At 43.6% G+C, this 24,227-nt stretch overlaps 1 long non-coding RNA gene across 1 annotated transcript; it reads left to right on the forward strand.

Annotated features, from left to right (window-relative positions):
* The first annotated feature begins 9,697 nt into the window (after window positions 1-9,697).
* Window positions 9,698-22,957, forward strand: LOC106886856. Its single transcript, XR_001411748.1, has 3 exons — window positions 9,698-9,830; window positions 21,536-21,808; window positions 22,183-22,957. It is a non-coding gene; the product is annotated as an uncharacterized LOC106886856 (long non-coding RNA).
* Window positions 22,958-24,227: the final 1,270 nt, after the last annotated feature.

Below are 24,227 nucleotides of genomic sequence, written 5' to 3' on the forward strand. Positions count from 1 at the left end.
AACATAGAGTCTTGAGGAAACGAAAGGACTGACAATCACCTCAAAATTGTAAATAACATGTAAATATGATCAATATCTATGCTTAATCGATATAATACATTAAAAGCAACAAAAGAGTTGTTATTTCACAGATGGCTTTGTAAGGAAAAAAAAGCACATACCTTTAGGTGAAAAGTATTCGGAACAAAATTCAAGTTTTCCTTTTTGATAAAATTGCAATTTCAGGGGAGAGGAGTTACATTCCACAAAGAAAACTAAAAACTAATTTCTTGTGAAAACTAGCTTCAGTTATTTATTTGTAATAGTTCCTAGCTGTTCTGGTAGAAATAGCTGTGTTCAAAATATGTGAGACATTAAAAAAACCAAAAATTTTGATAACATGAAAAACATTGAAATATCTTGATTTATGGAAGACTATATAAAATCCTCTTCCTTTGAAAAATTACGGCCAGCTGTATTTAGTACCCTTTAATTATGTATTTGATCTGGTATGTCATTTATTCATCCTGCTTTCCCCAGCTGATTTCTGACTGAGCAGCCCTAAAGCATACGGTGGTAACTGGGTCAGCTGTATTTTTGGTGTGACTTGAAAGAGAGAATAAGTTTTCCTCCCTAAGGAAAATTTGGAATGTATTTGGTTTTGGCCGTGAGAAGAAGTCCAAAGTGAAGGAATCGAGCATGAAAACATATAAAATTTATGTTTTGTGGAAGAGTTTATATAGGACAAGATAAAATGACGTTTGCATCACCACAGCTACTAGTTATTCCACGTGTTAACACTCTTTGCTTTGGGTGAGGAAATGTCCTACTGTTGGTGACTGTCAGGAACTTAGGTAGCATTCAAAGAAAACTCAATCCCAGGAAAAATGATGTGACACCCTACTGTTTAGTGTGTTGAGAAATTCACGCTTCCGTGCTCAAGATCTGTAAACTTTCAGGCCAAAGCTTTTTCTCCATCAGTGACGAGGAAGATCCTTCCCAGAAACACCATTATTTCTTCTCTCAGCTGGCAAGAGGATAAAAAGACAAAACGATGGAGACAACCAGGGCTCCACCAAGACAAAGAGAGAAAAGCAAAAGTCAAGGAGGTCTTATCATACAGTGGTTTTTTTGATGGGCCATTGGTCCATTCTTGTATTTTAAACCTCGCACCTTGCCTGCTTGGGAATCTAATAGGTTTAAAATAAGGAAACGGGTATTGACGCCGTAAAGAAATAACATTATTAAAAGATTTCCTCTTTCTCTTCTTCCTCTGTATCCCCAAATTGTTTTCACTGGAGCATGTGCCTGAGGCCTGCCAAGTGGTGGGGACCCTGGCATTATTCTGGGGAATGTTTTTGTCAGAAGCATGAAGTTTTATAGCTTGAACTTTGAACTCAAGTAAACTCTTGTTTGCGCTGGGGTAGGCCATGAGCTGGTTGGGTGCAGGCAACCAGATTGTGAGCTGGTTGAGTACAAGCTGGTTTTGAAGCACATCTGATCAGCTTGTAACTCTCCAGAGCTGCAAGACTTGCCTCCAGCCCATGGAATGCTTCTGGGAGAGGCTTCCCTGCTGCTGGCTTTGGCTGGACGCTGGTTCTGTGGTCATCCCACCTGGGCTCATCTCACCATGGGAGCTGAGCCTTTCTCTTTTGAGATTAACTTTATCTTCATTAGTTCAGGCGTATTAAGTTTATTCTGGCTTGTGAGTTCATTAAGGCTTAGCTGGCTGCTTTGAGAGATAAAAACGATTTTTTTTTTTTCTCACATAGAAAGGGCCACTTGATTTTGAGGAGAAACTCTCTGCTCCTACTGGTCCCTTGTATTTAACAGATGGTCACTTCAGCCCTTTCAAAACAGAGACTTGGACACATCGCTGTAAAATAGTTCACAACTATTTTGCAGTTCAACCAAATTAAACCCAAAAATGTAACAAAACTCAAATCCATATTAAACTGTGAGGGACGTTGGCCCCAAAGTGCCTTTGTCTGGAAATTTCTCATGCTGGCATTTCTGCCCACTTACGTAAGTTAGATGACAGTGCTGCAGAGCAGATGAAGCATCTGTCTTGGCTATTTATAAAAATGCCACTTTTGGAAAAGTGTGATTAGTTTGTTGTGTTGTTTTTTTTTTTTAATAAGTAGAAAGGCTGGATGTGAATCACTGGCTGGGCTGTCCCAAGCCTGCAGGTGTTCTGGAATGGACGTGGGGCGTTTTCGGTCTCCGCTGTTGAGTGTGGTGTCGTTGAGAGATGGCTTTGCCGAAGGAATCTGTGAAAACCCTACCTCCTGGGAAGGCTTTGCTCGGGGGCCTTGCCTCGACAGCAGGACTGTCCTTGTCATCCTGTCACAGCAGCACGGATGGGATGCCGACAGCACGGGCGCTTCCCCGCTTCTCTCTCCAGGCATCGCTTCCGATATTGAGCAGAAGAACTCATTCAATAGAATGAGTTTCAACAAGGGCAAGTGCCAGGTCCTGCACTTGGGCCACAACAACCCCCTGCAGCGCTACAGGCTGGGGGAAGTGTGGCTGGAGCTGCCTGGAGGAAAGAGACCTGGGGGTTCTAATTGACAAACGGCTGAATATGAGCCGGCCGTGTGCCCAGGGGGGCAAGAAAGCCAATGGCATTCTGGCTTGTATCAAAAATAGTGTGACCAGCAGAAGTAGGGAGGTGATTGTGCCCCTGTACTCAGCACTGGTGAGGCCACACCTGGAGTGTTGTGTCCAGTTTTGGGCACCTCAATACAAGAGAGATCTCGAGGTGCTGGAGCGAGTGCAGAGGAGGGCAACAGAGCCGGTGAGGGGGCTGGAAAACAAATCGTATGAGGAGCGGCTGAGGGAGCTGGGACTGTTTAGTATGAGGAAGAGGAGGCTGAGGGGAGACCTCATCACTCTCTACAACTACGTGAAAGGACACTGTAGAGAGGTTGGTGCTGGTCTCTTCTCACAGGTAATTAACAATAGAACGAGAGGGAACAGCTTCAAGCTCCAACAGGGTAGGTTTAGATTGAACATTAGGAAGGAATTTTTCACAGAGAGAGTGGTCGGGCATTGGAACAGGCTGCCCAGGGAGGTGGTTGAGTCACCATCCCTGGATGTGTTTAAGGGACGTTTAGATGGGGTGCTAAGGAACATGGTGTAGGGGAGGACTTTGTAGAGTAGGGGAGATGGTTGGACTCGATGATCCCAAGGGTCTCTTCCAACCTAGACGATTCTATGATTCTATGTATTATTGCTGGTTAAGAACAGGCTGGGGCTGTGTTGCAGGGGGTTTGACAGAACCAGGTAAAGCACAGCCAGCTTTTGAACTGGGCAATAAAAACCATCTCCATTAAGTTCAACTCCTCCCTGCTACTTTCTTAGCGAGGCAGCCAAGTGTCTCAGCTGGGTCTGCAGCTCTGCCATCCCTACTCATTTCACACGGACGTCCTCCGCACCGCCGCGGGGCTGCCTGGTACAACCCAGCTGTTGGTACAGCAGTTGTTGATACAACCCAGGAGTGGATGCTGCTGCTGTTGACCTGGAGTTTGATGGCAGAGACTGCAACCGTTACCTTTGCAAACAGGTAAAGAATGATGCTTTTACCAGGCTGTGTTTGTTAGCACTCCAGTGCCTTCTGCAGGGGATGAGCAGTTTGGATTTCCTCCAAAGTCTGAAGGGTGAGTGCCTCTTACAGCAACCCTGGAATGATGAACATGCCTTTGCAAAGAGTGTGCTAATACTGATGGGGGCCAGAAAATTACACTCGTTGAATGCAAGTTTCCTGACGAGTCAGATTACCCTCATGGCTCTCATTAAAAATGTCCAGAAAACAAGGAGACCGCAGCTGTCAACACTAAAGAGGAAACAGCACCAGCTCAACGTGACACTCGAAGGCGCTAGGAAAGATAGGCCTTTATTTTCTGTCCTAGCACAGGCTCTAGAAGTGCCTCGTTTGACTTTATCTGTCCTGACAGATACTTTTGCTCATGGTGAGTGCATCAGCCTCCTCTTCTACAACACTTTTGTGCCTTTTGTTTTGCTGTAGAAGCCGGGCCGTTGCTCGATAAGTCTAAATCGGTGAGTTTTCAACATTTTTCCAATTGCAGTCCCCTAAATATTTTCCAGCGGTGGCGCAGCCTGTTTTCTAGTGGATTTAAGTGTACTGACGGCAGGTTTGCTTCCCTGCATGACCTGTCACGGACACCCCCCCCAGAAGCTGTTCGTATTACGTGGGGGTATTTCCACCGCAGGTTGAAAATCACAGGTCTGGATCGTTGATATCCTCCTGGCTAAATCTGTAGCGCTCGGCGGCGGCACACGCGGGCTAGATGGCAGTGCAGCCCACCGATGCCGTGTTACCTCCTTGCTGTGGGGCAGCTCCCCCCCTGCTACATGCAGAGGATAAAGGCATCCTCCAAGCATCCTTTTCTTTCCTCCAGATCTTGCAGCTGGTGAGATGCGTGTCTCACTTCTTCCACCAAATCCAACTGGAGGAGAACAGGGAGGTGAGCACACGCGTGTGCCTTCTCTGTTATCCGCCAGGTGCGGAGCCACCAAAACCCATCCAGCGGTTGGTGGATTTGGGACAGGTGCCTGTGAAATCCAGGGATGCCAAGCGAGCTCCAGGGGCTCAAGTGCACCAGTGGGGAAGAGGCTGGACACAGGGGACTCGGCAGGTAACCCCACTGCAGCTGCTGCCGGAGGCACAGGTCAACTCTGTGGTGGGTGATGGACCTACCTACAGGCACGGGTAGGGCAATGCTCATGGTCCCTCACCTTACGCGATCTTGGGGCTACCCTGCCTTTTCTACAACACCCTTTCTTTTTCATCTCACACAGCAGGGCATTTTCTGGTGTGAACATGACAGCAGTGCTCTTCCTCCGGGGGCATCAGTAGAAGATTTTGTAGCTTACAAATTTTTACCAAGGTAAAGAAGTAGGTGACACCTATTCCCCCAAATACTGTACCGTATGTATGGTATCCCGTACTTCTAGGAACTGGGCTTGCATCCCACTGACTTCAGAATGACAGATACACATATTTCAACTTAGCTCACGTTTACGTGTCCCCTAAACAGCAACTTTCCAAAACTAGTAACATCAACATATGCCTAGAGCTGTGCGCTGCCTTCAGCTGGAGCCATCGTTTATTAGCTCCCCCGAAAATAAAACCTGTCAAGATCACACTGGTAAACTTATTCCTGACTTTCAAGAGAAAAATGGGGAGCACTGCACTCTCAGTGACGAGATGAAAGCTTCAGCAGGAATCTGAAAGATCCAAAGGAAAAAAAGTCACTGTGTAAGTTTTGATTTACAGCATGGCCCCTTTCCCCCGTACAGCCTGCTCAATGGCTATTCAGTGGCTTTCTGATATTCTTTATGTGAAATCCATGTTGGTAAAAAAATACCACCTGACTGGGTAAGAAAAATTACTGATGACCTGGTCCAAAGCTAATTGAAATGAATCTTAGTGAAAGCATTACAGAATGAAGCTTTCACAAAGACTTAATTGGATTTTGGATGGAGCTCTAGAGGGGCCGGTTGGTTGTGTGGGAGATGTTTTACCTGCTGTGCTTTTTTTTTTTTTTTCCCCTGACCTGCTGGAGCCCAGTGGTGGAATTTCAGGCATAGTCTGTTGATGTCTCCGCTGGCAGGCAGAAGATATTTCTGAGTCCACCCACGTCAAATCTGCACTGGTGAGTATCTCTGGATGTTTGCATGCACACAAGCAAACAAATACACAGGCTGCGTTAAAAAGCATCACTGGCGTTATAGAGTCAAATAAAGACATCACAAAAGGCAAAACGAAGGTGATGTAATTCTCTGTCCCTGTTGTATACTCAAGGGCATTTTTCTGACTTCTTAATGGTAGATTTTTCAACCCTAATAATGTTCTTTTAATGCATTTGTGAAATCGCCAGAGGTTTTTTAGTAGCAAATTAATACAAAACAAAAATCCCATTGCTCAGCATTGTGTTGACACACAATTTGATCATAAACAGGGATGAAACTTCCCAATCCACTTTTCCTGGATGGTTTTTAAGGGCATGAGCTGTCTTTAGTCCCATCCCACCCTAGAAGACAGTGTAATAGACACCTTTTCCCTTTTTATTCCTGGCTCTAGGTCACCAGTCATTGTCTCTTAGCCATTTCCACCTAGTTTTCATTTCCCAGCCTGTATTAGTCTTATTTTCTGCCCATTTCAATCCGGTCACAGCCACTTTCTGAGCTCCAGCTTCCTTCTTTTCAGCCAGTGTCCTCTCCCACCTTGGTTTCCAGTCATGCTGGATAAGTGTGCTCTAGGCTTATCCAAAGCTGTTTCCAAAGACCTTTCCTGAGATCTTTGCTTAAACTTAGAGTTTCAGGGAACATCCTGCTTAATCACCCCTACATCAAGCTCAGTGAGTATAAAATATTTAAAGGAATAGACCATGGAGCCTAAGAAGTATCTTCTGCCCATGTGTGAACTGATTGTTAATGGTCTTGCAACTTGGCCAAATTTAGGCAAAATTTCATGTCTCCCCCAAAAGCCTTTTCCTGCATCAAGCAAGCTGTCTCTTATGAATTTTTGGATACAAATTGTAAGGAAGGATGCGTTTCTCAAGAAAAGGAGCACTTAGTTTGTGTGTTTACTTTTACCAGCATAGGGCTACATCTTTTCCCATCATTTTGTTTACAGGAAGAGTGGATTCACTTGGACTGAAGTGAAATTAAACAAATGCAAATGCCCTGCAGCCTGTCTCAGCCTGATAACCAGAATGGTAAAATTTACCCGAAATGCTTCAAGTTTGGCAAAGTTATAAGCAGAGAAAACATGTCTTGCAGTATTAAATATCAACTGACATAAAATTAGGCAGTGCTATCAGCTCCACCTATAAAGTTACCGTATCATCGAGTCAGTGGAGGGTGAAAGGAGAAACGTAAAACAAAACCCAGTACAAAAGGAAGAAGCTTTAATGGCTTAGAAATACAACAACAAGGTCTCTACTTGGGCAGTTTTGGAGTCTGAGGAGATAATATGCTGGGTTTTTTCTTTGCCCAGCTGTATAACAGAGCTGAGAGAGAAAATTGATTTTTCATGCAAAAATATTGAGTTGCAGTTCACTTGTAATTTAATTTATTATTTTTATACTCTGCACATAATTTGTTAGGGCACCCTCCTATCTCTATAACATTGTTGGAAAAGGTAATATCGACCAGTTTGCTAGCAATATTAATTTGCTGTATTATAGGCATTTCTCTTATAATCATTACTATTGTTTCCAGGCCATAAAATGTAACTGGTGTGTGAGCATGCAAGTATTTGCAGGCTGGGGAAGCGCCGCGCGCTGCTAGGACACATCGGTCACGCAGGTAGGTGGTATACCCACAACATCTCCAGGCTAAGGATTGTGTCACAGCTTGTGTGGAAAACTGGGTTTGGGAGCTTTATTTTTTTTTTTTAAGTTGCTCGTCTGTTTCAGTTTCCCTTTTCCCACTGGTTCTGAACGCTTCACTCCTGCCTCCCTCCTCCTTTTTTGCCCTTTTATTTATTCTATTTTTTCTTTATTTATTTTTCCTTTATTTATTCTAACTCAGCAATGCAGGGTTGCAAGAAACCAAGTTTTTCAAGGTTTGTGTCTGTTTGATACGGGCTTTTAGAGGAGTTTAATATTAAACAAAACCAGACACCCCTGCCCCAAACTCGAAAGCTGAGGCCCTCCCTCTTGAATTGCCATGTGGTTTGCAATGTGTGGATGAAAAAGATGGTACAAGTGATACAGAGCAGCTTTCAGCCACCTTTACTCCAGGAGAGATCTCCTCCACCTGATGGTGGAACCCTTGAGGTGTGGTTATGTCTTCTTGGTGCAAAGGAGTCAGAGAAGCCAGGGAGGACTCGTGTCCTGAGGAGGTAACTGAGCTCTGGTGTTGAGTGCCTGCTCTCAGATGGAAGGGGGGACAAATGGGCTGATCTGGCATGGCTGGTGTTTCCATGAACCCAGCTTGGTTGCCTGATGTGGACCAAAGCACTGGACAATCCAAGAGAGAGATCGAGGTCCTGGAGCGAGTGCAGAGGAGGGCAACGAAACTAGTGAAGGGCCTGGAAGACAAATCATATGAAGAGCGGCTGAAGGAGCTGGGACTGTTCAGTATGAGGAAGAGGAGGCTGAGGGGAGACCTCATCACCCTCTACAACTACGTGAAAGGACACTGTAGAGAGGTTGGTGCTGGTCTCTTCTCACAGGTAATTAACAATAGAACGAGAGGGAACGGCTTCAAGCTCCAACAGGGGAGGTTTAGATTGAACATTAGGAAGGAATTTTTCACAGAGAGAGTGGTTGGGCATTGGAATAGGCTGCCCAGGGAGGAGGCTTCCCAGGGAAGCCCTAGGGACAGTCTGTCTCTGGGTTTGGATTTTTTTTATAGGTGTCATGAAGCTTAAGCTCCATCTCCGTTCAGGGGGAGGGAAAGTTTGCTGCACCCCTGGCTCCCTGGAGGGCTCCCTGAGCAGTAAAATACTCACTGCATGGGGCAGGCTGTTCCGGACACCGTGTCACGATAGTACCTGGGTGGGTTGGTAGGGCTGGTGCTTGCAGTTTCCTTTTCAACTGGATTCACCAGCTCCATCTTTCAGACCCCAGGTGTGTCTTTGCATCCTCCAGGTCTCCGGGCTGCACAGTTGTCATCTGAGGTAGAAACTAAGATTAAGTTTCACTGGAGAAAAAAAAAAAAACAAAAACAAAAACAAAAAAAACATAAAATCGGGAAAAAAGATTCCAACCACAACTTCACCTTGTAGGATAAGTTCATCTGTTCCCCTCTCAATCTGATACATTATGATTTTCCTTTTATACTTTTTCTAAAAATACCGAGCCAAATTGAACCTAGCTACGAGCTGAGTTATGCCAAAGTTAAATTTGCTGTAATTAGACTTTTCTCAACTTCTTCCTCCTTTGCTCAGTCTTAGTTTAATTATTAAGTGGTTCAAAGACACCCCGTTGATGTAATTTTTTTTTTTTTTTTTTTTTTTCCTGCTTACGAGTAAAGCTAGGTAGCTCACCAGCTGGAAGTTATTGTTGAGTGCCCATAGGTAGAAATGAGTAGCACTTATTTCAGTAGCCAGGCATCTCTAATCAACAGTTTTATTCTCAGTCACCACATATGGCCAAAATCCCCTGTGTCAGTGAACCTCTGCTACCTAGCCTTCAGGCAGGAAGGAACAACGTGTCTCTTTCTTTCATAAAGGGTTGGTTTTTGTGGTTTTGTGTTGTTGTTGTTGTTTTTTTTTCCTACAGCCTGGAAATGCTGGAGAGCAGCCAGTTGTGTTGGAGTCACTCTATTAACTGCTAAGGTTACACTTTGTGAAAAGCTCCACGCGCACTGAGAAAAGTACAACCAACAATTTCGTACAAAATGCCATTCCTTAGTCAAACAGAACAAAACGGGGATTGCACAGGCAGGGCTTTGCTTTTATTTGTCCAAAATGAATTTATACGCATCTATTCAGGAGGTGTAATTCCTGTAATAAACGCTGAAGAATATCTGCAAGTGACTTACAGCGTGGGGTTGGACCCGAGGAGGCGACTCAGGATGCAGGGGGACAGGGAATACAGTTTCCTTTCTTCAGAGAAATGATTGAATTTCAGTATAATTAAGACAGATGGGGGCAAAAGTTCTTCTGGTCTAGGTCTCTTATTTGAACCAGCATCCGTGGCTTCACTCTTCGCTAGGGATTGATTGCAATCTTCTTGGCAGGGAAGGGCTCTGGCGCCAGATGGTTTGATGGAGCTCGTTGGTGAAACTCCTCTCACACAGCCCTTGTTACGCACCTCTGCATCGGGGTACAAGCCACCTCCAAAGCTCAGCGGCGACGTTGTGCGTGGCTCCAGGTGGGTACCATCGCTCTGAGGCTATGGGGCATATCCCAACCATGACCAATTAAGAGTGTATATCTGTGTGTGTCTGCTCTTACCCTGCCATCGGTAACTGCACTTCAGCCTCCTGGTGAAGTACCAGAGGGCAAGAGTGGGAAATTATCATAGATTTCTTTTAATATTTCACAGAATCTTCTAGGTTGGAAGGGACCTTAAAGATCATCTTGTCCAACCATCAGCCTAACTGACAAAAATAGACACCCACACAACAAACAAGGAGCATCATCACTAAACCAGACCTCCCAGCACTACATCAACCCGTCTTTTGAACACCTCCAGGGATGGTGCCTCAACCACCTCCCTGGGCAGCCCATTCCAATGGCTGATAACCCTTTCAGTGAAAAATTTTTTCCTAATATCCAGCCTGAACCTCCCCTGGCGCAACTTGAGGCCGTTTCCTCTTGTCCTGTCGCCTGTGACTTGAGAAAGGAGACCGACCCCCATCTCTCTACACCCTCCTTTCAGGTAGTTGTAGGGTGGTACCTTCTTCCCAACCTTCCCCGTGGTGGCTGGCTGGTGTCCTCTGCTTGCCCCTGGCTCTCCACACATCCCCTGGACATGCTGCCCAGATAGGTTCACGCCCTGGGAGAGAGGCGAGAGCTGCAAGATATCTGGGTTCACTGGTTTGGCACTAATCACGGGAATCCTAAAAAGCTCTGTTTACCACTCATCTGTCATTGTCAGTTCCCAGAAACAGTAATTCCAGGAAAGAAAATGGATGTTTCTAAGGTAAGAGGGTACTTCTCATGTCAAGTGAGATATTTGCTATTTTTCATGACATTATCAACAACTGCATTTAAAAGAACGACATGAAGGTTACAAAGTAAAGCATAAAAAAGTTGTGAAATGTCAGTATTAAGGTTGCGCTTCCTGTGTATACTGTACTACATAAACTTTAATAGTAAGTTGGGTATTATGTTTTTCCGCGGTGCCCTTTCAACAGTTGATGTTAGCAGTGGCATACTCAAGGTTTTACTATGCAGAAAGCTTTTTTTTTTTTTTTTCATAGGACCTCCATCTCATTTCCTATTGAAATAGCAAGTTGTTGTTTATTTGGGTGGGAGATTTAGGAAGGGAAATAAAGTTTTTATGGCCTGGAGGAGCTGACTGCTGCCATGAGCGACTAGATTCCCCATCTGTTCTTTAGGAATAACCTCAAGCATGTCTTTGCAAAGCCCGTGCACACCCAAGTGAGATTAAAATGAGCTTGTGCAGGTGCCAGAGGTAATAGAGCAGTGCTAGTCTAGGTCTAAACCAAGTCCTTCCAACTAGTGGGCAGTTTTTTCCAGAGCTACCCCAGGCGACTTTGTAGCTCTGAATTATGCTGCATAGACAAATTGCAGATGCACGGCCATCTGTGGGCGATGTTAGAGCACATCTACGTGGCTTTTGCAAGCAGATGCTAAGGAGCTTTGCCTGTATCAAAGCTGGCTGAGCACATCTGGGCTGGTGTCACGCAGCCAAGCAGATATACCCTGAGCCCACCGGTGTCGGCAGCATCCTGCAGGTATCCACCTGCAGCACACCCTTGTTCTCCTGTACACCCCATCTGCCTCTGGTGAACCCCTCATCCTCCTTTTCCCCCATAGCCTGGAACCTGTGGGGCTGCACCTGCGACACCTGAGCAGCAGAAGGTGGGAAGGTTTCAACAGGGCTTCACTTCTTCCTACCTCAGCTGCTATCTGCAAGTAGCCTATTAGGAGCTTCAGGAGATTTAGGTTTCTCCAAGTCAGTTTTTGAGGCCCAGGAGCAGGGAAGCCTCTGGAAGTGGGTCTCCCTGCTGACCATTGTACAAGGCTGATTTTTTCCAGGCCAACATCTGCAGAAAATCCAAACCCCCTGTGTTTTCGAAGGAGCCCCATTGTCTGCCTGTGCACAATTTCACTCTTCTCTTTGTCAAGTCAGCACTTGAGCGTGTGATAAGAAAGTTTTTGTCATGAGGAAGGGGATCATAATTATCATACTCAAATTTCTCTGGAGACGAAAATCAAAATCTATTGACTGAGATAAAGAGGAGGTCAATGCATTTGATACCAGAAAGAAAAAAAAAAATCCCAATATATGCATAACCATTATTAGGTATTTTTAGGTGTTATACCTTCTCTGTGATTCAACTTAGGGAGCAGGGGGAAGAAAAATCCGAAAAGTACCGTGCTTAACTAACAGCTGAGTAATTGCAGTGACCTTACCTCTCATGCACCAGGCCATCAAGGCTCACAGCCTGCTCAGCCAAAGCTGCCTATCAAATTGATTGGAGGAGGAGGGGGCAAAGTGATTCTTCAATGTACATATCAAAGGGGAATCCCACTAATGAGTCCCTAACGACAAATATCTACTGATGATCTATTGGTGCAGGCCTTTGATTGGGGTGGAGGTGAAATAACTTCATGCGGTGGGGGGAGAAGCTGGAAGCTCAGTTCTTCTTGATGTAATTAGTTGCTCGGTCCAGTGTACCTGAGGAGAGTCCTCCTGTTTGGACCTCGCATCACTTCAGGTTGAATCTGGCCGGGGAGTAAAAGAAGAACAGGAGGATTCAAAATTGCTTTAGACACATTTAGTGCTGCAGCTTGAAGAATACCGAGGCCCTCACTTGTGAAGGACCAGGCAAGTTGAAGCATTCAAGCGTAGCCTTTGCTGCTCAGGAGGTCCTGCCGGTGCCTCAGCTCATGTGTGCACACACTGCGCCTTCTGGTGAGGTTGTTCAAACCTCTGGCAACTTTCCCTGGGTTTTCAAACACTCACTGGTGATCAGCAATCAGAAGGAATATGAACACTCTGCTGCCGCTTTCCCTGTTTTGTGCTGGGGATACTGGTGGGTGTGAAATTCACCAGCCAGGTTCACAATTTGCCCCAAGATCTGTCAAGGAAATAATTTGTCATGGTTTCTGCATCCCCCCTTTTTTTTTCTTGTTGTAGGTAAAGCCTACAAGCTGCCAGGGCAAATCAGCACTGCCAGGAGCTAAAAGGAGAGCCTGCTTTCAAACTCGGAGAGCCATCACTTCCAGTAATCTGAGATCCCTTTCCTCCTTAAATAAGAGCATTATCTTTTAAAAACTGTAGCTCTCAATGTGGAGGGATAAGTGAGCATGGCCAAGTGAAGTGGGAATGCAGTTCACAACACCTCCATGAGGCAAGGAAATATGATTTCTGTTTTGCAAATAGGAAACTTGAAGGAAAGCCCTGAAATGACTGGCCGAAAGCTGGAGAGGCATTTGATATTAGTGTTTTGTTAGGAAATTAGCATCCCTGCTCTAGTGTTCCTGCTATTAGATTGCATCTTTCCCTCTTTTAGACAAACAACTAATTAAAACAATTTCTTATATAATAGCTGTCATTAAGCCTGTGGATGCCAGAGCATACTCGAGTGGATGCTGAAGGGTAAACGATACCAGCCAGAGACCCACAGCAGGGCAAGCCTGGAAGGAGAGGCAGGTGAAGAAACGCTCAACAAATACCTTGTGGGGCTTTTATCACAGAAAGCTAATTAAACAGAAAGCGTAAAATCAGACAGGACAAGACATCATCATGAAACAAAGGACTGGACAAATAGCATTTGACAAATGATAATGTTGAGTGAATGTTAGAGGGCTGAGCCCCCTTTGTCTTTTAGGGGAATAGATTAAAGGAAAAATAATTTCACGTGAAATAGATTAAAGGAAAAATAATTTCATGTGCTTCATGAGATTTGCTATACTTTGGATACTTCTTTCTTCTGTTACTTGACTAACCCTAATACAAACCTTCAGTTTATTTTGTTCGTAACCTCTTCTGGTCGACTAAACCTTCAGTTTATTTTGTTCGTAACCTCTTCTGGTCAGATTGTTTCGGAGTGCAGCTATTCTGAATGCATTTAGCTGGAATTTTGTCCACAAGCCGTTATTATGTTTATTACATTTTTATTTTTAATATTCAAGAGATAATGAAACCCTCATTACCCTCCATATGATCTGTCTTGTTCAAGATAGGTTATCTCTATTTTGAGGATTAACTTCTTATTCCACCAGCTCAACATAATGGAGTGCTTCTGTACAAAGTACGGTGGTTCCCAGGTGGAACCTGTGCTTTTTCCCCCACTTTTTATTGTCTTTGTGTATTGGCTTAAAACTGCTCTCCCGTGCAAGTTCATTCTCAGGACCATGAGAATGAAAGACAGCATGCAGCAGTTCACATGCTAATTAGTCATGGTCAGAGGGAATTTCATTTTTGACTGTTCAGAGAAAAAGATGTCATTAGATGCTGGAGAATAACAATGTTTGCTATTGAAGTGTCTGAATGATGAGTCCAGAATTGAGCTTGAAGTAAATCTTGGTCACCACAGACAGTCCCTTGCAGGTGTGGCTGATGGGAGAAGGGCCGTTCGTACATCCTGCCTGAACAGGGGACACCGTGGGTCCAAGATGGACAAATGTAACCGTATGAAATTTAAGAAGGATAAATGCTGGGTTCTGCCCCTGGGACGGTGTAATCCTGGATGTACATCTAGACTGGGGGAGGAGAGGCTGGTCTGCAGCCCTGCAGAAACGGGTCTGGGGCTTTTGGCTGATGGCTCGGTATGAGTCCACAAAGTGCCCTGGTGGCCAAGAGGGCTGAGCGTGTCCTGGGGCACATTAAGCACAGTACAGCTAACTGGTCAAAAGAAGTGATTGTCCCAGCACTGGTGAAGCCTCGCCTCAAGTATTGCAAGCCATTTTGGGTTCCACGATATAAGAATACAAAAAGGAGGGCAAAAAAGATGGTGAAATGACTAGAGGGCATGACTTCTGAGGAGTGAGAGAGAGGTGCTGACCTCTTCTCTCTGGTGTCCTGCGATAGAACACGAGGGACTGTCTTAAGGCTGCATCAGAGAAAGTTCAGATTGGATGTTAGGAGAAAGTTCTTCACTGAGAAAGCGGTCAAGCACTGGAACAAGCTCCCACAGAAGTGTCATTGCCCCAACCCTGTTGGTGTCCAAGAAGCATTTGGACAATGCTCTTAGATATATGATTTAACTTTTAGGTTGCTTTGTGTGGAGTCAGGAGTTGGCCTCAATGATCCTTGTGGGTCCCTGCCAACTCAGGATATTCTATGAGATGTCTACTGTGTGTGTAATTTGCAGTATAGCAACACAGAGTACACCCTGTCCACAGCACAGTGTGGTCACTGGAGCTGATTGCTTCTGCTGCCATGCCCCATGCCCTGTACCTTACCTTTCTGTTCCCATTCAAAGAGGCCTCTGCTTTCCCCTGCACTGGTGCAACTAACAGCTTGAACAATTTTTGCTCAATTAAGAACACCTTAGATTGGCTTTGTTTTCTTGGCCAAGGATGCTTCCTTCTTCCACGCTCTGTTTCATGGTATGGGAGGTGCTTCTTGTTAACCTGTTGTCTGTACAATCAATCAATGTTATTCTTTATCCATTAAGAGTTTTCATCCCACGTGGTTAAACGGTGACTCCCCAAGTTCCTACCATCTCCTTCTTGCTATTTTTTGCCCTTCCTCCAGCAAGCTTGTTTTCCTGTTGCTCTGTGCAATATATAAGCACCACTAAGTGATGTGGTGCTTAATACATATTAGTGTAGTGGCTGCAGTTTGCCAGCCAGGAGGTCATGTTTCTCGGAGAGCTGTAGGAGCAGCCGTGCTTCTGAGGAGCTAAATGTGAGGGGAAAGCTTCTGTCCTCACCACTTTTCTAGTTTTAGGGGCTGCAGAACATGCAGGGAGGATGGATGTGAGCTTCCTGCCAATTCAGTTGCACAAAAAAAGGAGTGTGACAAGAAGTTCATCCAAAAAGCCACTACTTCTGAGGCTATCTCTGTACCCATCTTGCTTTTTGCATGGTGTCCATGAGGCTCAGTGATTTTAAAAGCACTTATTAAAAAGTCCTCCTGAGTGATGTGCTCTAACATGCTCTAGGCTTCCTGAGTGATGTGCTCTAACAAGCTCTAGGCAATCCTTCTTCAGCAGGGGAGTTGGACTAGGTGATCTCTATGGTCCCTTCCAACTCTAAAAATTCAGTGAAATTCAGTGAAAATTCAGTGAAATCTGAGGACAGAAGAGTTGGGAAAAGTGGCTTTCTTGCTATCTTCACTAGGAGCTCCTTTTTGGGCTTCTAGGACTTGGAAGGGACAAGAGGGACAGTTTCTACAAGCCAGGGCAAGGTCAGTGTTGAATAAAGCAGGCAGTGGGCATGGATAAGCAGTTGGCTGCAAGAGCCTTGGCCAGAACCTTATGCCAGCCATCGTAAGCACCCAAAGGAAAAAACCCTAGTGCTGAAAAACACACCAACTACTGGAGGGTTTGATGCAAAAAATAGTCTCTGTTGTGCTAAAGATACTTAGCTTCCCTTCATCAGTTCACCTGTGTTGGTCATCAGGGGATGATCTCCCTCCCGTCCCCCTGGTTTTTGGCTATATTTTCTGGTACCAGTGTTTGGTGGGGACAGTTGCTGTGCGGCAGACAACAGCTGTAAAATGGCTCGGTAGATCTCAACAATAAAAATCTAATTGTGTTATTCAATCATGCAATAACTTGCTTTCATCTGTGCAAATAATGCAGCACAAATGACTAAATTCATAACTCGGAGGAAGCATTTCATGATTTTGCCGAACTTTTTTGAAGAGAACAGCTAACTGTTAATTTTCTCCTTACTGTATTTCTGCTATTTTTTAATGATATCACTTACATCTGAATGCTTCAGTGCCCATGTAATTTCCCTACTTGTATTTTTGAAAGAAGAATGACTAATATTTTCCAAATTATATACCACAGCAATTAAAGGGAAAAGGGACCTATATATGCCTGGACTGAAGAAAAACAAATCTTTTTTTTTTTTTTTTTAGATTATCCCTCCCTTTTTAAAATAAAATTGCGTTTCTTCAAGCTCATACCTATTCATTGACACCTCAAGCTATAAATTACCTGCCTAACACAACCCCATTAATTTAATACATTAGGACACATACATCAGGGCACAGCTCTACCCAGAAAGCAGAGTACAGCCCTCCCCACACGCTGGCCGTCCAGCAGCGCTGATCTGCAGGCGTGCACGCTCATAGCAGTTGGAGAGAAGCAAACTGTTACTCTTTGTCACTGTTAATATCAAGTTCAGTGTTCACCCAGAACAGTCACCTTCACAGAACATACAGAAGCAAACGTAGATGCAGGTTTTCCCGGCTCCCACCTCCTGCTGCTTCACTGGGATCCTTCAAGTTGCACGTGAAGCCGCAGCTCTTGGAAGAAGGTGATTACTGAGAATTTCAGCTGGGGTCAGGTGGCTGCTCCAATACCTTCTTTTTTCTTTTTTCTTTCTCTCTCTTTTTTTTTTTTTTTTTTTTTCATGGTGGAAAATAGCTTGAAAATACAACCCCCTAGACATCCAGAGCACAAAACCAAACAGTGAAACTCCAGCTTTTTTTTGTTTTTTTTTTAAATTTCACTACATGGAGGGTTGAGAACAGATGTTAAGAACCACTAAATAACTGTAGGTAGTGCACACAAGAGCTAGTGCTCGCTTTAACCTTTGAGGTTCAAACGGTAACGTTATTTAGTTAAGACCCATGTCGCTGGGTTCTTGTAGTCTGCTCCTTTATCTCATGAATTTCAGCAAAAATACCGGCATAGAGATTTAAATCCTGATTGTGTTTCATCCACGTTTTAACATCGGAACATCAGCAGAAATCCCAGTTTCATCTACTTTAATTGCTTATGTGCTCTGTGAAGAGAGATGCTTTCCTGAAGCTTATCGGGGTCTTAATGTTAGTTAAAGTGGTCTTAAGCTGTGCACGAAGGCTTGCGGAAGCACGAGCAGAGTGGGGTTCATCTTTTCCAATGGATAATTTTAATCACAGCGTCATTCCCTCCTGTACATTTCTTAGTGCTTTGCATTGCCTTGTTTTCATTATCCCTCAGGTTTCCTCTCTCTTTTCCCAGGAAGGTGCATGCAAGGCTGATTTTTTTTTATTATTTTTTTTTCCTTCCTTCTAGGAATGCCACTTCTCAGATACCGGCATCTCTTGCAGCCACCACAACAAACAAACAGCAGCTCTTTGAAGCAGAAGCTGAGGAGAGAGTGCCTTGCATCATTTTAGAAATCCAGTGGACTTGGCTGGCTTTGCAGCTTTAGGCAACTGGGTGGAAGCAATTGCTCCATCTCCAAAGGGTGATCCAAGTCTTTTAGACATCTCTTCACCCACCCCACTCCCTTTTTTTTCTCTCTCTTTTTTTTTTTTCCTGATCAAACAAGCAGCAGTTCTTCATTTAAATGATCTTGATCATGATGTGAGTAGGAAGGCGCCTTCCATAGTTAGCATTGTGAGGGAGAAACCTGATAATTCATTTATTCCATGATAATAGCAGGGGTAGCTTTAAGGTTTTTACCATCTGTGCTCCTATGGGAAGGAGGAGCAAAGCCAATACAAATTTAACCTTCAGATTTATGCTTCTGTGCTTCTCCATTGTGCCTCTAAAGTTCTTCAGAAAAAAATCATTAACCATTTAACTACTGCACAAGAAGAAAAACTGCAGCTTCCAGACTACACTTTTATTTTGTCTTCAGGGTTTAATTTAATAGTAGACTTTAATAACTATTCAAGGCAAGTTATATCTTTAGTGAGTGTTAAGTTTGATCACATCTGTCTGTCTGTATGACCAAAATATCCAAACTTAACATTAAGTGCTGAATCTATCTTCAAAGCTTTGTCTCCTAGCAAGTAATCTCACAGTATTATAGAACACACAAATAGAAAAATGCAAGTTGTCACTTATGCCTACCACTTTTACAAGGACAAAACTCTTGTTGAAGTGGGAATGGGGACCTGAGATAAAGGGAAACTGTTAGCACAGTTGCATGCCAAAATTTAGGATAAAAAGGTGTATTGATTTGTAGGTTCATCTGGATTTTACAGACAGATGACCTAGGAGAAACCAGGGATGTCTGAAAGTGGGCAAATGACCTATGAGCTAAGAGTCAGTTCATTAGGCAAAGATCAAAAATGTAACTGCATCCAAAAAGGGTCAGTGAGTGTTATTCTTCTAACCTTCAACTGGAAAGGACTGAACTTACTTAGCTCATTGTAAAATGATTAAAGGTTTGAGGTTAACATTCAAAAATGGCTGCAAAGTTGGGGGCAGGCTCTGGAGAACAGAACTGGTTATTGTTGTGAGAGCCAGGGATGGAGTCATATGAAAATCTGTGCACTTTTTTGCGTCCATTTTATCTAGGTCCCTATCATGGAAACACTTCATGTGTATTTTACTGCATCTGAGTACTTGCTGATTACACTGCAAATGTTGCTACTTTCTGGTGAGCTTGCCCCAGAAAGTGGGGTCTTCAGGGCCAAAATGCTCTTCTCACTCTGGATTGGCTAAAAAATTAAAAACAAAAACACTGTCCACTAATTTTCTGCAGGAGATTGAGTTTAGAGTTCAGTTTAGCGCTGTACAACGTAATTCATACACAAGTTTTACAGGGGGAAAAAAAAAGAGATGTTTTCTCTTATTGACCTACTTACAACTGGGTGCCGTGGGATTCTCTGGCCATGTTGCACGGTGGGGCATACAGTCTGTCCCAGAGAAAACCAGCAATATGGGAACACCTGAACTATGCTTCCTGTGATGCTGCCTTGCAGCCTTTCCAAAACTCACATGAGTCCTACCATAAATAATCAAAACATGGCTATATTTGGATTAGCTGTGCCTTGAAAACAAAGGCACTTAAACTAGGTCGGCATGAGGCATCTTGGCTCTACGAGCGTTGTGGTTGTGTCTGAGGGCCTCTGCATTGTCATAGGCTCAGCTGCTTGCTTTCCTGACTGAGGAAATTTCAGGGATTGTGGAAATGGGATATCCAGTCTCTCTTTTGCCCTTAAATGCTGCTACTGTATGGTTTAATTCACTATGGGTATTGTTTCGACTTTATGCAGGTTATTCACTCCTTCATTGCGGTAGACAGTGGATTGTCGATTGCTGTGTTTTTTCAAATAAGAGCCTTCAGGTTTTGGCCTGTGAAAGTTGAAGTTTTCCATGGAAAAAGTTGAGGATGCACTTGTTTTCATTCTCACCAACCTTTCCTGTGAGGAAAAGCCTTGCTGATTATGACTGTCCATGGTCCTTCAGCAACAGCTACCTGTTTTGGGAAGAAAGAGGCTGGGGCAGAGCTGGTTCCCCTCTGCCTGCTGTCCACAGCCCGTCTGAGGAACAAAAGGGGTGACCATGGTCTGGGCTTCCAGGCATCAGGAACGCACTTGGTTGCTTGCCAAGATCCATGACAGAGCACTTTTTCCATAAACCATGGGGAAACCATGGTAAAATGAAGAAGAAACTGTTTCTTCTGAGTAGGCTGCTGCTAGCGCAGTACATCTCCATAAACACTTTTGCTAAGAGGCATCTCAAGGAAGTCACTCACGTAGGAGTTGTGGTACCCATGTCTTTCTTTATCAATCTCGACAGGAAACTCTCTAGAGAGAAGAGCATCTCAAAAAAGGTCTACCTTGCAATGTTTTTGATAGTCCTTTCTGTTTTGGATAAAAATGTTGAGTTTAAGTTTTATGAGTTGCCTATCTAGGCAAATAATTGCGACCACTTCTTACGAAATCCATCAACTGAACCTTCATTATTACCTTCCACTGGTAAAACACAAGTTAAGCTTAGCATTGAAATGGGTGGAAAATGGATTGTAAGCCTAGTTCCACTATGATTATTTTTTTTTTTAAGTTGGCTAATTATTGTTCTTGAATTAAGAACTCATAATCAGCATCATGCCTGATATCTTTGGCTTTGTCTCGTGGTCCGTAGGGTTTTGCAGGAAAAAACTCTAAAACAAGCAGTAATGCATGTAGACAATTGTACAATGTTATGGCTGGGAGGAAGAATTGTCTGCCTAATCTCTACCTGGCTGTTGTGGAGGAAAAGATTTTATTAGTGTATTTTGCTGTCTAAAAAAGAAAAACTCAATAGCTTTTCTCTGTGTGTAGGTATGATCATAAATATACCCTTGAGTCTTCCTGTTTCAAGGTTAAATAAAAGCAGTTGTGCAGGTTTCTGTCATATAAATAACCTGCTAGAAATAGGAGAATAACCAAAAACCAAAAAAGCACAAATACTGCGTGCTCACAGCAAGGTTTCATTAGCTTGTAAGCTACAGTATAAGCATTTTGATAGGGAAGGGTTAAGGCAGCATCAGAAATTTTGAGCTTTATGAGTATTCACGTACTCGTAATGCTCATGCTTAAAAGATAGGACACCAGGAAATGATCACTGAAGTACTCCTTTTCACAAAAACCCACCTGGTACCTAATAGTCCTCAGAAATAAATGTCCGGGGTACAAGAGCAAAACCAGCCACTAACTTATAAAATATTCAGTCAAGGCATAGCAATAGAACTCTTCACTGAAGAGCTGAACCCTACCACACAACACAGGATGACTTCACCCATAACCCTATGGCCAAGCTGGAGCCTGTGCTCTGCGTGTGACCCTCCCCTTCCTCTGTCCTGAGTGGGGCTCAGAGCAAAAACAATTGAAAGGAAAAATAACCCGGGTCCCTTGGGAATCAGCAACACGCGTTTAAAAAGCTTCCTGTTCTCCACTTCGTAGACTCAAGAAATATTGACTAGCTCTGAAAAATCAGAGAAACAGAAAAGTAAGAGTATCGAGGAAAAAATTGATTTGACTTGATCTTATTTCAGGGCTGGAATGATTGTCATAACACCAGCTGGAACTTGCTGAGGCTGAATGGTGCTCTACACTTGACAAGCAGTTCTGTATGTACCCAAGATGTGCTGTTAAGTCCATCTAGCAGGTCGGCGTACCTCTGTCTACATCATTCTAAAAACCAATCTAAGTCTTCGGTGCACGGAAAGCTGCCTCTGCTGTTCTTTCTAACCCTTTAGAAAACAGAAAGACAACCCGTGAGGAGTTAATCCTTCAGAAATCTCTGAAAGACAAGGAGTTCATCCTATGTGAGTACCTTGAAGGGCAACAGCAGCCCATTTCGTATATGTAGGAGTTTGCTGGACCAGGCCTTAGACTGCATAGCAAACCTTAAGGTGCTCTTAACTTCACCAGCCCTACCCGTACTGATGGTAAGTGGGTAGCAAGTTAATTGTGTTAACTTGAGGTGCCCATTGCACCTGGGCATCTGGGACCAGACTTCCAGGACCATTAACAACAGACCTGTGTGCTCAGAGACCAGCTTGCTACAGCTATTTCATTAGCAGCAGGCAGGGCAAGCAATCCCTTTTCTGTTGAATTAACCAAAATGCACCATTAGAATTTTTTGCAGGTTTCTTCCTTTTCTGCTGGGTCAGTTACAAAGATACCTCATCCTTCCTAGACCCTACTGAAGCGTTAACCCCAAATCACTGTGAAGCAACGAGATGAAGTGAGAGGAGATGAGCACCGCTGGGTCACGCAGCCGGGGCAGGTTTGATTACTGTTAGAAGACCAAAAGCCAGATTCACAGTAAATTATTGAACCGGGGCCCTGTGCCTGCTGACTGTCACACCAGCCACAGGAGCATGGCATAAATCTTCAGATCTCATGGTTTATGTGTTGCAGTCACGTATCTCCCCGGGAGAGCTGTGGAAAGAAACACAAAGGAGAGCAGCAGACTTCAAACTTTGGGTATGCAGTAGCCTCCTTGGTAATATTTTGGCACAGGTACGTTTTGTCGTCTTCTTGCCTTGAGGATCACCCAGAAGTCACATTTTATGTCAGAGCGAGAAGGTTTTTAACATCTCTCAGCCAATTGAGCCCCAAATTACATGTCCTTACTAACATACTTTTTCATTAAAGAAAAGAAGAACATTTTTTTTTTTCCAAACACACGCTTCCTGATGTTGCCTAGAGACAAATTTCTGTTCCTGCTCCTTAACCCTCTGTCATCTGCTGCAAGGTGCTGAATTTTGCTGGGCTCAAGTCCTCTCGCTGAGAAAAGCCACTCAGTTTGTAATCAGGCATGTTAGCGGCTCGCTTCTCCATTGTTATCCACCAGGTTAGTCGCAGATTTGGTTTGACAAGCCATAACTAATTTATTTGAGCTAAATTATATGAAGGCAGTTATCATATTAACTGTGCTCACAGCTCCACCTCTCATATTGCATTTTTTGTTTCTGGTCTCCAGTTATAATATCTATTTTTTTAGATTTTTGTTTTATCCAGATGCTAAGTATTAAATCACGGCTTTTTAGTTTCTAGTGTAATTGAATTTTATACTGTCTGGGCAGCCTTCGTTTAAGAAGCTCAAAGTGCTTTAAAAATGTTCCTTAATGAAGCTTCACAAAACTTGATTGAGAGAGGTAAATATTGTTATTAGCATGGTTTTATAGGTGGGTGAACAGAGGGAGGTATAAGGTATTGCAAATGCTCTCCAGGAAATCATTGGTACAGTATTCAAGAGTAGACTTGGTCAAAAAAAGGATTTAAATTAGGAATTTTGGACAAAAAAAAATCTAAAGCTGACATTTGCTACAATAACCATTCTTTTTAGTTGTCAGTCAAAACTTTAATTTTCTGACAAATGGAAATAAATATTAGAGAAGAGCAAAGCTATTTGACCACTTACACTGAGGACAAGCAGAACAATGCACACATATAAAAATTAAACTTTCTTCAAAGAACTCCAGTCATCCAGATTCAGATGTTCAGCTATCCTACACATCTCTCTTTTACTGGCATGTTTTTTAGGTTAATAGGAGTTTATTGCCCAGCTGATCGCTCTTAGGGTCTGTGACTCACATCCTTTGGAGATTCAGTAGATCTCACTCTTGTAGCTTGCTGAGTCGTTCCTAAAATCTCCATGTGAATGCTGGGAGTTGAATTGCTTCATTTTTTATTCAGGTCAGACTTAAGTGTCATCGGTATCCTGGTTCCACTCCAATCTGGTGTCAAGAAGTTCAAACTAATAGTTCAGTTTTACTTTGAGATTAAAAAAAAGGTCTGAGCCAATCTTCATCCTGTCTGTGTTTGGTTTGATGCCCTGCTTTTAACTCTCTTTTCAATTTGTTTGCATTCTCATTTTCTCCCCCTCTCTCTTTTTTTTTTTTTTTAATTTAAAAAGGAAAGTGTTAGGAAAGGCTCAATGTAGGAAAAGTTGCTTTAACTGTTTAAAAAAAATTTTTTTTTGTTATCTTTCCAGTTTTCCACACAGCATCTGCTTCATAGGCCACCCAGCGTGGGCTTATGGGCCACCTGGTGCTCCAGCAGCTGCTGAGCACTCAAGGAGTGATCCGTCGCCGTACCACCAGCAACATTTGCAAACACATTTAGCACAGCAGCCTCTTCTGGGCTGGGATTTTACGCAGCACGATGACCGTGCGGGAGGTTTCCAGTCTGCAAACTTGCTCCTGACCTTCAGTCCACTGCCAGGGGTGTGGGACA

Source organism: Calidris pugnax, unplaced genomic scaffold, assembly GCF_001431845.1.
Source record: "Calidris pugnax isolate Ruff unplaced genomic scaffold, ASM143184v1 scaffold36, whole genome shotgun sequence".
Lineage (NCBI taxonomy): Eukaryota > Metazoa > Chordata > Aves > Charadriiformes > Scolopacidae > Calidris > Calidris pugnax.